Source organism: Trichechus manatus, unplaced genomic scaffold (assembly GCF_000243295.1).
Source record: "Trichechus manatus latirostris isolate Lorelei unplaced genomic scaffold, TriManLat1.0 scaffold00032, whole genome shotgun sequence".
Classification (NCBI taxonomy): Eukaryota; Metazoa; Chordata; class Mammalia; order Sirenia; family Trichechidae; genus Trichechus; species Trichechus manatus.
Window position 1 is genome coordinate 20,172,308 of NW_004443968.1, and position 17,056 is coordinate 20,189,363.

General features: G+C 40.1%; 1 long non-coding RNA gene across 1 annotated transcript in view; it reads left to right on the forward strand.

Moving 5' to 3' along the window:
- LOC111820283 (uncharacterized) overlaps positions 1–17,056 on the forward strand; it is a 62,458-nt gene that overhangs the window by 38,168 nt on the left and 7,234 nt on the right. The window lies entirely within an intron of this gene.

Genomic DNA, 17,056 nt, shown 5'->3' on the forward strand with positions numbered 1-17,056 from the left:
CAGGAGAAAGGTGAGGTGCAGAACTCAAATTCTAGTAAGAAGGGCAGATTTAATGATCTGACTGAGACTGGAGGAACCCCGGAAAGCATGGCCCCCGGATTCTCTATCAGCCCAGAACCAAAACAATTTCCAAGGCCAACTCTTCAGACAGTGATTGGACTGGACACTGGAACATAAAGTGATACTTGTGAGGAGTGTGCCTCTTAGCTCAGGTAGATACAAAAGACTAAATGGACAGCTTCTGTCCGGAGGTGAGATGGGAAGGCAGAGAGGGTTAGGAGCTTGTTGAATGGACATGAGGAATCAGGGGTGGAAGAGAGGAGTGTGCTGTCACAGTAAGGGGAGAGCAATTAGGGTTACTTAAGAATGTATGTGTAAATCTTTGTATGGGAGACTAGCTTGAAATGTAAACTTCATTTAAACTACAACAATAAAAAATAAAAAAAAAAGAAATTATTTAGAATTATCTGCAAATTTTAAAGGGGAAGAGACTAAGTACCCGAACAGTCAAATGGCATGCAATGCAGCCTGTTGGTGACAGAGTTGAAACCAGTATCATGACCTACAGCTTAGCAGTGGAGGACAGTGGCTGCTTTTGTTGTGAGTAATAAAGTCCTTTGTCCATGACCCAGGAATCTCATGTCTTCTGCAAGAATGCATGGTAATGTGGTAGGCTAATTCATTAGATCATTTAATCATTTTGATGGGAATTCTTTGGCTCCTAGTGTTTTCCACACCATTAAGCTATTTAAGTAGAGTAAAATTACAATATTTAACTTCTCAAAGACTTCATTTTTGTGAAAAGCAGCCCTTCCTGCCCCCACCATGCTACAAGCACACATAGAGTTAGAACTGCAGGGCTAATTCTTATACTGTAACTCCACCATCTTAGTCACAATTGATTGGTCTTTTCCAATTTGTTGGAATTGGACTTGAAATAGAAAAGTTATTCTTTCACAGCGAGCTGCAACAGAGAACATAAAAATTTGAAATTGTCAGCTAAAATCGTGTTCCTCCATGTGAATGAGAAAGCAGAGAATACCAGTTTGTGCATTATTCATCAGATGACATATGTTCCAGTTTGCCTGGGACATTCCCTGCTTACATCTGTTGTCCTAGCATAATCATCAGTAGTGTCTTCTCTCAAAATGTTCTGATTCGGAAGCTAAATTATATGGTTAGCCTAGTCACTCAAGACTCCTTGGTGGCGAATGGAAGAAGCACAACTTAAGCTAATTTAATAAAAGAAGTGGGGGTTATTAGAAAGAAATTGAAGTCACTCGTAGAATTGGAGAAAAAATTTCAGGAACCAAGACAGTTTTGGGGAAATTACAAACTAAAAGTGGGAACTTGATATTTATTATCAGGTTTATTACTCCTACACATTTCAACTCTAGGCTCTAGCCTGTGTATTGGTCTAATTCTTTCCTTTACATACAGAATACATGGCAGATGGATTCTCTGGAGAAATATTCTTATTATTTATTTATTTTTTATTGTGCTTTAGGTGAAAGTTTACAGCTCAAGTTAGTTTCTCATACAAACATTTCTACACACATTGTTATGTGACCCTAGTTGCTATCTCTATAATGTGACAACACATTCCTCCTTTCCACCCCGGATTTTCCATATTCATTCAACCAGCTCCTACCCCTTTCTGCCTGCTCATCTCACCTCTGAACCGGAGCTGACATTTTGTCTTGTGTATCTACTTGAACTAAGAAGTATACTCTTTACGAGTATCATTTTATATCTTATAGTACAGTCTATTCTGTTTGAAGAGTTGGCTTCAGGAATGGTTTTAGTTCTGGGGAAACAGAGAGTGGGAAGCCATGTCTTCTGGGGTTCCTCCCGTCCCAGTTAGGTCATTAAGTCTGGTCTTTTTACTAGAATTTGAGTTCTGCACCCCATTTTCTCTTGTGCCGTCAGGGGCTTTCTGTTGTGTTCCCTGTCAGGGTGGTCATTGTTGGTAGCCAGGCACCATCTAGTTCTTCTGGTCTCAGGCTGATGGAGTCTCTGGTTTATGGGGAACCTTTTGTCTCTTGGGCTAATATTTTCTTTGTGTCTTTGGTGTTCCTTCATTCTCCTTTGCTCCAGGTGGGCTAGGACCAATTGATGTATCTTGGATGGCTGCTGGCTAGCTTTTAAGACCCCAGACACCACTCACGAAAGTAGGATGCAGAACATTTTCTTAATAAACTTTTTAATGCTAATTGACCTAAACGTCCCCTGAAACAGAGGTCCCCAGACCCCTGGCCCTGCTACACGGTCCCTTGAAATTTTTGGCAGTGTTCAGGAAAATTCTTAGCTTTTAGTTTAGTCCAGTTGTGCTGACTTCCCCTGTATTGTGTGTTGTCTTTCCCTTCACCTAAGATAACTCTTGTCTACTATTTAGTGAGTGAATTCCCCTCTCCCTCCCTCCTTACCCTTGTAACCATCAAAAATTGTTTTCTTCTGTGTTTAAACCTTTTCTTGAGTTCTTATAATAGTGGTCTCATACAATATTTGTCCTTTTGCAACTGATTAATTTCAGTCAGCATAGAACCTTCCAGATTCATCCATGTTATCAGATGTTTCTTGGATTCTTTGTTGTTCTTTATCATTGCATAGTATTCCATTGAGTGAATATATCATAATTTATCCATTCATCTGTTGATGGGCACCTAGGTTATTTCCATCTTTTTGCTATTGTGAACAGTGCTGCAATGAACATGGGTGTGCATATATCTATTCGTGTGACAGCTCTTATTTCTCTAGGGTATATTCCAAGGAGTGGGATTGCCGGATCGTATGGTACTTCTATTTCTAGCTTTTTAAGGAAGTGACAAACCTATTTCCAAAGTGGTTGTACCATTTTACATTCCCACCAGCAGTGTATAAGTGTTCTAGTCTCTCCACAACCTCTCCAACACTTATTATTTTGTGTTTTTTGGATTAATGCTAGCCTTATTGGGGTGAGATGGTATCTCATTATAGTTTTGATTTGCATTTCTCTAGTGGCTAATGATCGTGAGCATTTCTTCATGTGTCTGTTAGCCTCCTGAATGTCTTCTTTGGTGAAGTGCCTGTTCATATCCTTTGTCCAGTTTTTGATAGGGTTATTTGTCTTTTTGTGGTTGAAGTTTTGCAGTATCTTGTAGATTTTAGAGATTAGACCCTGATTGGATATGTCATAGCCAAAATTTTTTTCCCAGTCTGTAGGTTGTCTTTTTACTCTTTGGGTAAGTCTTGATGAGCATAAGTGATTTTTAAGAGCTCCCAGTTATCTAGTTTCTCTTCTGGTGTTTGCATTGTTACTTATGGTTGGTATTGTGTTTATGCCATGTATTAGGGTTCCTAGAGTTGTCCCTATTTTTTCTTCCATGATCTTTATCATTTTTGATTTTATATGTAGGTCTTTGATCCTTTTTGAGTTAGTTTTTGTGGGTGTGAGGTATGGGTCTTGTTTCAGTTTTTTGCAGGTGGATATCCAATTATGCCAGCACCATTGTTAAAGAGACTGTCTTTTCCCCCAATTAACGGACTTTGGGCCTTTGTCAAATATCAGCTTCTCATAGGTGGATGAATTTATGTCTGGATTCTCAATTCTGTTCCATTGGTCTATGTATCTGTTGTTGTGCCAGTACCAGGATGTTTTGACTACCATGGTGGTATAATAAGTTTGAAAATCATGTAGTGTGAGGCCTCCCACTTTGTTCTTCTTCTTTGGTAATGCTTTACTTATCCAGGGCCTCTTCCCTTTCCATATAAAGTTGGTAATGTGTTTCTCCATTTTATTAAAAAATGTCGTTGGAATTTGGATCAGGATTGCATTGTATCTGTAGATTGCTTTGAGTAGAATTGACATTTTCACAATGTTGAGTCTTCCTATCTATGAGAAAGGTATGTTTTTCCACTTACGTAGGTCTCCTTTGGTTTCTTGCCATAGTGTCTTACAGTTTTCATTGTATAGGTCTTTTACTTCTCCTGTTAGATTTATTCTTAAGTATTTTATCTTCCTAGGGACTATTGTAAATGGTATTGATTTGGTGATTTCCTCTTCAAAGTTTGCTTTGTTGGTGTAGTTGGAGAAATGTTCTTATATCTTATAATCAGAGGGGTGTCAGAGAGAGCTACTTGTCCACTCCTAATTCAGAATATTCTGGAGAGTGAATCTGACTGGCCTAACTTAGTTCTTATGATTACCTTGTGGACCAATCATTGGGGCAGGGGGATCCAGTATTATGATTGGACCAAAGTACATGCCTTCCACTGTGCTTGGAGAGAGGTCGGTGGGTGGCATATATTGTTATTACTAGCCCTGTAATAATCAAATGACTTGGAGTGGGAACAGTTTCTCAAGAATAAGGGTATGACTAATCTCACAAGGGATGAGGAGATGTTGGATTGTCAAGAACAAAAGATATCCACTATAAAAAATATGAGAAATTCAAAGCCTAGAATGAGTCACATTATGTTTACTCCACTGGCTTTGACTTAATAGCTGAAAACCAACCAAAAGCAGTTGTTGATCAGTTGACATAACACAGTGTATAAAGACAATGTTTTACATTCTACCTTGGTGAGTAGCATCTGGGGTCTTAAAAGCCTGTGAACAGCCATCTAAGATACTCCACTGATCTCACCCCTTCGTGATCAAGGAAGAATGAAGAGAACAGGATACAAGAAAAAAATTAGTCCAAAGAACTAATGGACCACAGCTACCAAGGCCTCCACCAGTGTGAGTCCAGTTTAGCTAGATGGTGCCCGGCTACCATCACTGACTGCTCTGATGGGGATCACAACAGAGGCTCCTGGACAGAGCTGGAGAAGGATGTAGAACAAAATTTTAACACATAGAAAAAGACCAGATTTACTGACCTGACAGAGACTGGAGAAACACTGAGAGTATGGCCACTGGACATTCTTTTAGCTCATTGGTGAAGTCACTCCCAAAGTTCACTGTTCAGCCGGGGATTGGACAGCCCCATAAAACAAAACAGGACTAATGAGGCACATCAGTCCAGGGACAAGGACTAGAAGGCAGGAGGGGACAGGAAAGCTGGTGATAGGGAACCCAAGGTTGAGATATGTTGTGGGGTTGTAAACCATTGTCATAGGGCAATATGTGTACTGTTTAATGAGAAACTATTTGTTATGTAAATCTTCATGTAAAGTACCAAAAAAAAAAAAAAGAATTGTCTATGTGAAATCAAATTGACAAAAGCAACTCAAAAGGTTTGATGGGAAGCCTAGGGGCCAGTGAGTTGAGCATAATGGTGATGGAATAATTTGCAAAAGGATAGTGAGAATAGCAGCACAACTGGAAGAATATAATCGATGTCACTAAATTGTACAAGTAGAAATTTTTGAAATGGTGTATCTTTGCCTATGTATATTTTCACTAAAAAAAAAAAAAAAGGTCCTCCAAGGTCGAGAAGGGAGAGTGTTGACATGTTGTGGGGTTGTTAAGCAATGTCATAAAACAATATGTGTACTGACTGTTTAATGAGAAACTATTTGTTCTGTAAACCTTCATCTAAAGTACAATTTAAAAAAAAAAGTTGTTGTTGTTAGGTGCTGTCAAGTCAGTTCCAACTCATAGAGACCGTATGTACAACAGAACAAAACACTGCCCGGTCCTGCACCATCCTTCTGATCGTTTTTGTGCTTGAGCCCATTGTTGCAGCCACTGTGTCAATCCATCTTGTTAAGGGTCTTCCTCCTTTTCCCTGACCCTCCACTTTACCAAGAATGATGTCCTTTACCAGGGACCCGTCCCTTCTCATAACATGCCCAAAATGTGTAAAATGAAGTCTCACCATCCTTGCTTCTAAGGAGCATTCTGGCTGTACTTCTTCCAAGACAAATTTGTTCATTCTTCTAGCAGTCCATGGTATATTCAATATTCTTTGCCAGCACCACAATTCAAAGGCATCAATTCTTCTTCGATTTGCCTAATTTTTTGCCCACCTTTCGCATGCATATAAGGCAATTGAGAACACCATGGCTTGGGTCAGGCACACCTTAGTCTTTAAAGTGACATCTTTGCTTTTTAACACTTTAAAGAGGTCTTTCGCAGCAGATTTGCCCATTACAAGGCATTGTTCAATTTCTTGATTACTGCTTCCATAGGCATTGACTATGGATCCAAGTAAAATGAAATCCTTGGCAACTTCAATATTTTCTCCATTTATCATGGTGTTGCTTATTGGTCCAATTGTGAGGATTTTTGTTTTCTTTATGTTGAGGTGTAATCCACACTAAAGGCTTTTAGTCTTTGATTTTCATCAGTAAATGCTTCAAGTCCTCTTCACTTTTAGCAAGGTCGTGTCTTCTGCATAACACAGGTTATTAATCAGTCTTCTTCCCGTCCTGATGCACCGTTCTTCTTCATATGGTCCAGCTTCTCAGATTATTTGCTCAGCATACAGATTGAATAAGTATGATGAAAGGATACAACCTTGACACACATCTTTTCTGACTTTAAACCATGCCATATCCCCTAGTTTTGTTTGAATGACTGCCTCTTGATCTATGTATAGGCATCTCATGAGCACAATTAAGTGTTCTGGAATTCCTGTTCTTTGCAATGTTATCTGTAGTTTGTTACGATCCACACAGTTGAATGCCTTTGCATAGTCACTAAAACACAAGTAAACATCTTTCTGGTCTTCTCTGCTTTCATCCAAGATCCATCTGACATCAACAATGATATCCCTCATTCCACGTCCTCTTCTGAATCTGGCTTGAACTTCTGGATGTTCCCTGTCAGTGTACAGCTGCAGCCTTTTTTAAATTACCTTCAGCAGTATTTTGCTAGCATGTAATATTAATGATATTGTTTGATAATTTCGGCATTCTGTTTGATCGCCTCTCTTCGGAGTGGTACAAATATGATTTGAAGAATCTGCCTGGTAAGGTAGGAATATTTAGGTCTTAACCTTTTGAGGGTCATGGATTGTTTTGAGAATATGGGGAAAGCTATTGACCCTCAGTCCAGAAGGATTCACTTATAAATATTGCACACCATTTCAGGAGGTGCAATGATATCTCTGAAACTCATCTGTGGATTAGCCTTGGTGTTCATGAGCCTGGAGAGAAAAATTCTGGGACTAGAAGACAAAAGAAAGCTTGACTTCTCTTCTGTTTCACTCCACATTTTTGGGTCACTCCACTTACCACCTAGCTCTGTAGAATCTGGTTTGTCATCACCCTGACCCCTGCTTGAGACAAAATCTTGGGACTTGATTCCATGGTTTCTTCCATCTCTGTTTTAGGCTGTGTTCCCTAGAGAAGTAAAACCAGTGAAGCATGTATATATAATTATATAGAGAGAGATCTATTTCAAGGAAATGGCTCTCATAATTGTGGAGGCTGGCAAGTCCCAAATCCATGGGTCAGTGGTTGCAGAGGCTTACGAACCCAAAATCTGCAGGTCAGGAGGCATCTCACATCCCAATAACTGGAGGTCAGAAGATGATTAGATGAATGCATGATTGAGAGAAAGAGCTTTGCCAGAACATTCGTTTATATCATGAATGCAGGCCTCAACCCCAAGGAAACTTATGTTCCAGTTGATTGGTTGCTCACATCACATCATAAAATGGGAGATGATGCATAGTGTCTGCCAAACGACTGAGAATTTTAGCCTAGCCAAATTGTCACATAACATTAACCATCACAGTCCCTTAGAAAGGAACTATCTGGTATCAGGATCGTGACCTGACCTGCTCCATCATGTGTTCTATCAACCTCCTCCCTCCCCCAGCACAACTCTTTCCCAATCAGTTGGTTAGTTAACAGGAAGAAAACACAATTCCAGGAAAACCGAGACTCTAGGAGGCTTTCAAGTCCTAGACATCCACTCAGCTCTTTCAGTTAGCAGCTGACATTAAATGTCCTCATGGTCTGTTAATTAGAAATTTGTTGATTATTGCCCACCTTCTGTGTTGTGCTAAAATATCCATAAATTATCACTATGAATTTCACAAGAAAGGCAACAAGTTCTTTCTTTAACTTTATCCACCCCATTTCTATGTTCCCTTTTTCTTCCCCCCACACACATACCCTGAAAAACTTCTTGTTTCATATGACGGTTTGATCTCTACCCAGTGTTGTCCTTGCCTGTTTGGAATGTTAGGCTTAAGACTTTCAAATATTTATTCTACAAGCAAAAGCAATTTTCTGAGCAATAAAGTGAGAAATGAAAATTAAGGGAGACAAGTGGATATAAATTAGCTTTGTGGTTTACTTATTAGTGCTGTGCATATGGTTAACCACTTAATAAAGACTTGTTGAGTAAGTGTGTGCCTTTGAATCTGTCTTAGACCGTAAGTCTTAGATCACGTACTGTATATGCTTATGCCTGAGTGTATAACTGAGAAGTGTGCCTGTAGTCTAGAGAGTCTTAACCAATGTTAGGTAATGAATTATTTTGAGATGCTGATGAAAGCTATGGACCCTCTCCTCAAAGAAATAACTTATATGTGTAGGTGTGCCTATACACAAATACACGTATGCAAAGAATTTCTTGTAATTTATGGGTGGATGGACACAGCATATTCTTTAACTAAAAGTAAGATCTCATGGTTGTGTGACACTTTAGCTTACAAATAATTTTCATGCACTCTGTCTTTTTTAATCTTCATAACTTCACCACAAAGCAGAAAGCTAATATCACCATTTTCCATAGGAAGAAACTGAGGTTAAATGAGATACCCCAAGGTTACACAGACAGAAGCAGAGACAGAACTTAAACCCTGGTTTTCTGATTCTGTCTTCCCACACTACTTTTCTCAAATGCCTTCTCTCTTGAATATCTGGAATTTGGGAAGCTGTTGGCTTTTAATGTCAGCAGTTAAAGGCTATGGTAATCAACATTTCAGGAGACAGAGTATCTCCTGAGGCTGCCAGCTTTCCTGGGATCAAGACAGAGATCTAGAATTTTGATCTGTTCTAGTAAACACCATGATGGTAGCACATCTTATAATAATTGTATATGGCCAATCACATGGCATTAGAAAACAAGAGAATATATTTTCATTTGCTTTAATAAGGATAGTCTTTGTATGCATATACAGAGTGGATAATTATCTGTATTATGTTCCCAAGCACCTTAAAGTATAAAAAGAAATAAGGAAATATAAATATATCCTGAAGATTATATTCTATCGGTAAATGGCAGATGTACTCATTTGCTAAGAGCAATTGCTCACTCCATCTGCTTTCCTCTGGACCTATTATACAGATATGATGGTATAACATTTTGGAATCTCAACATCAGCACTTTTATGTCACTCTTGAACTATCAGTGTTTTCCCACTTCCTTTGCTACAGGATAATTCAAAGAAATATAATCATATGGCATATGACACACAATCAAGATAGTACCTACAAGTTATTTATGAGACCCTTTTCCCTCTGCTCAAGTTGCATCTGGGTGAGAAGAATGAGTGATTGATGAATGGACTGGATTAAAAAATGAGGACTACTGTCTCTTACTTGGTCTCAATCGTGGGCCAGATTCCATTTTTACTAATCTCAGCTGCTGTCTGTTTGCTCATGATTATGAGGCTGCTGTGGTCCTGGGATCAGCTGCAATAACACCATGGATGCAGAGTCTGTGCTGCAGGGGTGGGTGCCTGCTCATCTTCCTCTTTCCTCTCTATTTTATCAGCCCAAACACCTATAAGCTCTGCTCTTGTGGAGATACAGGAGTTGGAAAAGATTTTCCATTTAGTCTAATCCTAATGCTTCTTGGATCAATCAATGTTTTCTACAGATAAAGGATAACTAGAAACCTTCTTCTGTTTAACTGCCATGTTTTTGGAGTTTTCAACTCCTCCCTTAAGTAAAACTCAATCCCTCAGTTTGACATTAATACTTAAATGGGTTCTGTTTGATTCCTGCCCTCTGGCTCTGCCAAAAGTCTGTCTTATGTCTGTGCTGGAAATAATGAAGCTTTCTTAATACTTTATATTCTTCTTTCCAAGGCATAGAAAGGCTCCAGCTCTATATTTCTATTCCTGAGCCAAGTCAGAGACCCAGCTGTTTCATGTGTGCAGGACTGATTAAAATAGCAGGGATACTGAAGGGATTTACCAGGGAATTGTTTAGTGAGGTCCAGAAGCTATATACTGAGAATAAAAGAACTTGGGTGTTTATTCCAGATGGCCTTGGATAATGTTGACATTGTTTATCACAGAAATAAGATTTATACAGAAAGAATCCCAAAGGTCAGACTGCTCAGAAAAGGGAAATGATAAACAATAATAATGACAAAAACTCAACCCACAGTGAATCCACTTCTATATTATTTCTACAAAGAAAAATACCGGGAGGACATTTGTGTCTGCCTGCAACTTGGGCTCCCTGGTAAAATAAAATTGCCTACAGATGTTTTTGAATGATTTGCTTTGGTCAAAAACTTGGTTTGAACATACTAGAAATTTTTTCTTGTTGCTAGGCCTCTTTGTCGAAGAAAATGGAAAAGGTTGAGGCAGTGTACCAATAAGCTTCCTTTTATCTGAAGACACGGCCAGGAAAATGCCACAAACTAATAGGGGAGAAAGGACATCTTTAGCCATAAAAAAAGAGCTGATTCTTGAGGGTGGGATGGGGTGGGAAAACAAAGTCAAAATACACTGAGAGGCAGAGAAAGCATGTCCTGACGAAGAACACTACGTGAAAAGATGTATGAAACACATATCTAGAGCACTATATTTAAAGCTAGATGGTTAAAGCAAAATTGAGGAGTGTCTCTCAGAGTCTTATTAATGATGCAGAAAGCCACTTATTTCTAGGCAGCAGTTTGGAGGCACCACTTTTCATCAGTGACTGAAGACCATCACTCCTTGGTAGCTATGAGATGGTGGCCTCTGTCCATGTCATAGCTGATAGGATCAGGAGAGCTGCAAAGCCTGAATGTTCAAGAAGGAAGGAAAGATACAGACAGGCGTTTGCTATAGTGACCTTGGCTATCTTTGTCCCGTGAATAAATAGAAGTCTTGACTCTCCAAGGACTGTAAGCCCTTCACCATCCCACTCAAGATTATGAATGTGTTTATGTAGGTAGGTAGGTATGTATACTTTCCTTTTTCCTCTACCAGGTAGGCAAGAAAAGATGAACAGAAAACTCGAGAGAGAACAGAAAGTAGGAGGAGAATGCAAGGCTGACTCTTGTTCATGGACAGTCCTTGGTTTCGCTGTGAAGGCTTCATGAATTTAGTATTTCTCCTTTTGCTTTTATCACGAAATTGAGATGAAGACAATTTCATTGCCCCAATGTCATAGTAACTCTCTAACTCTGAACAGAAGTACACGAATAAGATACTTGAGCCCAAGACATGGTTGTGGCTCTTTCCCTGTTTTTATAAAGACACCTGGCTGCAGTTGTGACATCAGCTGAGATAACTGGCTGCAAACTCAGAAATTTGTGTTTCTCTTTTCAGTTTGCCTGGAGTTAGGAGCCATTTTTTAGGAGGGATAAATACATGCTGGCAGCACCAATTCCTTTTCTTGGCACCCAAGAGCCTCCAGGTTCCAGGAAATACAGGCAGCCCTTGGGACTGAAAGAGTGTATCTGTGCGTGGACCAACACATTACACTGCACCCCAGCAGACAGTCTTCCTGCTGGAAAGTTAGCCAAGAGGAGGGATGCTGATGATGTTAGAGCCCGGCTCTACACCTTTGAAGAAATATTTCTGACCTCAATCACGTCTCATTTGTCATCATTTTCTTTGGCTCCTAAACTTTTCCATTGAATATAACATCTACCACCTAATACTTACATCACAGCAGAAACACTGGAAAGTAGTGGAACGACCCTCTTAACATTTGTCAAAAAAGTTACTAGATTAACTGTAAAATCAAGATATTCTGCATCTTAGGCTAGACATCTGAATGTTCCTCCTAAAAGATGTCCCTCTGTATTCAGGGTATTGTTCATTTGTAGATGGAGTCTATAGTCAGACTGTTGTTGTTGTTGTGTGCATTGAGTCCATGTCTTATATGACAGAGTAGAACTGCCCCATGGGATTTCCTAGGCTGTAATCTTTACGGGAGCATATCGCCAGGTCTTTTCTACTGTGGAGCAGCTAGTAGCTTTGAACCGCCGACCATTTGGTTAGCAGCCTAGCACTTAACCATTACACCACCAGGGCTCCTTAGCATCAGACTACCTGGGTTGAATCCTCACAGCACCACTTATCAGGTAGGTCACTGTGTCACCTTGGGCAAGTTACTTGACTCCGCTGTGCCTCAGTTTCCTCATCCTTAAAATAGGATTGTTTTAAGGATATTTAAGAAAATATTCTGATCCAGAACTAGTGGTGGTTATTACCTGCATGAAGACTGTTCACAATTTATTGCCTCTGAGTTCCAAATTCACCCTTTGTTGCCTGATTTGTGAAAGTGGATCTGGGCCCTTAAATATTTTTTCTTTGCTGTCTGGATTAAAATTAAATGTTGTTAGTAAAGAGCACTGGAGATACACTGTAAGGAGAAGTGGCTCTTCTTCCTAGTTCCTGTGGATAGTTCACCGGGATTCTAGACAGTGCTGCATTTTTTTCCGCACTCCTTGGCCCTCAAGGCTTTCTCCGGTAGTATGTGCTTGCAGGATGCAGCTTTCTCCAGTGTTTGTCCACCGTGTGTTTTCCCCAGTTTTCAGCTTGGGCAGTGGTGGCATAGTGGGGAGCCCCATACAGTGCAGACCTGCTCTCTAGCCCAGGTAGCTGCTTCCCACACCTTTGCCTCTGCCCCCATACACAAACTCTGAGGGTGCTGCAGGGCTGGGCATCTAGAAAGCTGGCCGCTCTGGCCTGAGCAATACCCAGAAGTGCACTAGGTTCCTATAGAGAGAGGACTATCCATCTCCCAGTTCTACCAGCACCTGCAGCAGCACCCCAACATCTGACACCATCTCTATGCTCAAGCATCAGCCTCAGCTTGCCTATGCCCCAGATTTTGTTTCTGTGGCCATCCCAATACAGACACCATGTTCTCTGGGCCTCACACCTGCAGCAGTGCCCTGACTCCCTCTGTAGTCCTAACTCACTGCACACCTGACTAGCAGCCTTGGTTCACCTGAGTCCCTGGGGGTTGTTCCTGCTTGTCTGGAGACTGTGGACCAGCTGTGGCCTGGGCAACCCAGAGAAATTCCTCATCATCCAGTGAGCTGTAACCATACTTTACCCCATGAAGTCTGAACCCCCACTTACAAGTTTGTCCTTCCTTGAATACTTTCTCTCCAACTTAAGGTACATTTTAGAGTTATCTTTCCAACTTATTTGATAATAATTATTCCATAATTATTCTCCAATCATTGGTTAATAATTCTTAATATGAAATATCCTCTGTTTAAATTATTGTGTGATTTCTATTTTCTGAACAAACCCAGTCTGATAGACTCATGAACACATCAGAAATATCCCATCAAGGCTCTCCTGCAGATTCCCAATCTCCTCCATAACCTGGCTCCACCACGTCTGTCGAATTTCGTCTTTCAATACCCTTGGGAGAGGGGCCAGGACACACCACATGTATTCCTCCTTCTGTTTGTGCACAAGTTCCCTTTACCATTTACTCCTCTCATCTATTCTCCTTCTTCACATTCTAGGCATCTTTCCAAGTACAGCTTAAATTCCTCTTCCTCCATAAAGTCTTTGTTACCTCTTGCATCCTTCACCAATTTCTCTCTTCCTACAAAGCATGCCTGTACTATACAACGGTGAGCACTGAATTGTACAGCACCTCATGTGGTTCTTCTTCAGCTAACATTTATTGAGCTCTTATTTTGCACCATGTACTTTTAATCTTTAGTCATCTCTTCTAGGAGATTCTCCATCTGATTCGCTTTTTATGGGCCTGTGAGCTCCCCTGTCAGCTTATAATTAAAGATTTTCTTCTTTCTCCTGGGAAACAAATTAGATTAGCAAATTGGAACTATGGTCTATTGTTCTTAAATAAGACACCATAAAATCAGGTTGCCTCCTTTTCAGAAGATAAACAGAGGTATATAAACAAGGGGAGAAAACATGTTATATGTGCCACATTCCTGTAAGAAATCTATGTGTCTGAAAATTATGGTAGCCTGCTGGTTTAGTATTTCTAATAAATAATAGAGAGGAGCCTTTCCATTCAACCTACCTCAAATAGGATAACTCATTCTCTAATCCATTATGAAGCCCTGGAGTGGTAATAAAAATACTCCCTTGTTGCAGCACTTACTTTTCCATGCCCGTTGAGTTGACTGGGAGTTTATAGCAAACCCCTTTCTGTTTAATCTCAAGAAATGTTCTGAATGGCTTAGACATTTGAAAACAGGAAAAGAAATCTCACCAGCATAGTGCTAAAAATAGCATAAGTGATTTCTCAATGTTGTTTAGCCTTGTATTGAGTGAAGAATAAAAGGGCAGCAAAATAGCTCTTTCACTGGCCCTGACTCTTCATGTCCAGAAAGCCTTGTCTTAATTCTCCTTACTGATTTTAGCAAGATTATAAAATAACCTCACTATGAGGGGCACATTATCTGCATTCTAGACTGAGGAAACAGAGGCAAGGGAGGTTAAGTTATGGTGGTAAAGCCAGGATGTGAACCCAGGCTTACCTAACCACAATATTATACAGTCTCCACATGAGATTTACATCAATAAAGGCTAGATTCACCTCATGTCATGATCACATTCACCATGCGGGGCCAGGGCTGTTATCACCATCTTCTCATAGGTCAGAAGAAAGATTTGGAGAAGCCCATTGAATTGCCTGGGTCCACCCAAGTAGCAAGTAGCAAGTAGCAAGGATGGGGCTTGGAACCCAGTCTGTGAGACCAAGAGCTGATCTCTTAATCTCGTGCTAACCAAGGGGGGAAAAAAGAACAGCTGCTGTTGAGTCATTACTGACTCATGGTGACCCTATGTGTTGCAGAGCAGAACTTCTCTCCATGGGGGTTTTCAAGGCTATGATCTTTCAGAGCAGATTGCCGGGCCTTTCTTCTGCAGGGTTTCTGTGTGGGTTCAAACCACCAATCTTTCATTTAGTAGTTGAACACTTAACCATTTACACTAACCAGGACTCCTATGATCTCTTAATAGATGAATTATTATACAGCTATTGGTCTCTTTTGGTCTGGAGCAAAGGAGAGTAAAGAAAACCAAAGACCCAAGGAAACAATCAGTCTAAAGGACTAATGGACCACAGGAACCACAGCTTCCACTAGCGTAAAACCAGAAGAACTAGATGGTGCCTGGCTGCCACTACTGACTGCTCTGACCAGGATCACAACAGAAGGTCCTGGTTAGAGTAGGGGAAAAAAAGTAGAACAAAATTCAAATTCATAAGAAAGAACAGATTTACTGGTCTGAGAGAAACTGGAGAAACTTCTGAGACTTAGGCGCTTAAACATCTTTTTAACTTGGAACTGAAGCCATTCCTGGAGATCACCTTTCAGCCAAACAGTAGACAGGACTATAAAATAATATACATTAACACCTGTGAGGAAAGTGCTTCTTAGAATAATCATCTATATGAGACCAAAAGGGCAATATCTGCTCAAAACCAAAAATGAGAAGGCAGGAAGGGGCAGGAAAACCAGAGGAATGGAAATGGGGAACTCAGGGTGATAATGGGGAGATGCTGACACATTGTGGGGATTGCAACCAATGTCATGGAACAATTTTTGTGTAAATTATTGAATGGAAACTAATTTGCTCCGTAAATCTTCACCTAAAGCACACACACACACGCACGCGCGCACACACACACACACAACAAAAACAAATCTAAACAAACAAAAAAATATATATATATAGATGAATTATTTCATCTGGGTTTTATGGATCCATGTAGATAGAAACTCCATCTGAGCAGGGGTTATGTGTTTTTCCCCAAAGAGTAGCTAGGACAGTCCTGAGTCCAGAGGAAATGCTCAGTAAAACACACTGATCAAGGTGGGCAACTGTTAAAGACACCATACTCCGTATATGGCAATGAGATTTTTTCTGGAATAAATTTCTAGTGTTTTGCTGTGTTTCTTTACAGCTATGTCAACACTTCTACAGAGGTAAACCCCCCTAGGTCTTCTTTCAGTAATTGCTCCCTCTCCTTCTCTCTGGAATTGGGTAAAGGCACCTCTGGTGGCTTTGGCCTTCTTTCATTCCTTGAGGTCCCATCAAGATACAAGACTAGCCCTGCAGGATGTACTACTCAGGACAGATGTACTGACAATGGACAGAGCCAGAGCGAAGCCTGGCTTTACACTGAATAGAGACGAGGGTTCTCTGAACTCTGGAGCCCCAGCCTGGGCTCTGATGCTTAGGGGGTCCCTGACTCACCAACTGTTACCTAGAATTTGAAGAACACTATGGGCTACTCATCTTGATTTAGGGAACGACCATTCAGAGTGCTTCTACCACTGCTAGACTTTAATTCAGGGATCTCGTTGAATATCAGTACCTCCTCCAGGATGTGGGCAAAGTAAAATAACATAATGGAGAAGGTATTATCATCGCTGACTAGACCAAAACTTTGGGATTATGTGTAGGTTTAATTTGTTACTCTGCTCTACATTTGCATAGAAGCAGAAGAATTGACTAGGTATTAATTTTCCCTTCAGTGGGAAAAGACTTAGAATCTCAAAGCTAAATTATATTTTTTTCTAAAATATTTTAACTCTATGGGCTCTACTTTTATTCTACTCATACAGATAAAAGAAATAGATTCTGGTCCAGCTTTTTAGCTTAGAGATACTATTCTTTGGAATTGGAGACTGTAATTTTTTAAAAATAATATTAACTGTAACAGCAATAAGCATGGCTACCTTGAATTTTGTGCATGTTTTGTTCCAAGGACTGTACTAGGTATTTTATGTTTGTTAGTTTATTTAATCCTAACAGTTTCCCTTTAGGATCTGTATAGTCACCTTTTATGCCAATTTAATTCATAGAAATTTTAAATAGTATTATGTAAATATCAGTCACAAAATCAGAAGTAAGGTGAATGTCCTAATTAAATAAAAAATCAACAAGGATTTCAAAACACATGGGCCAGGGGAACTCTGTTCACTCTTTTGCCACAATAC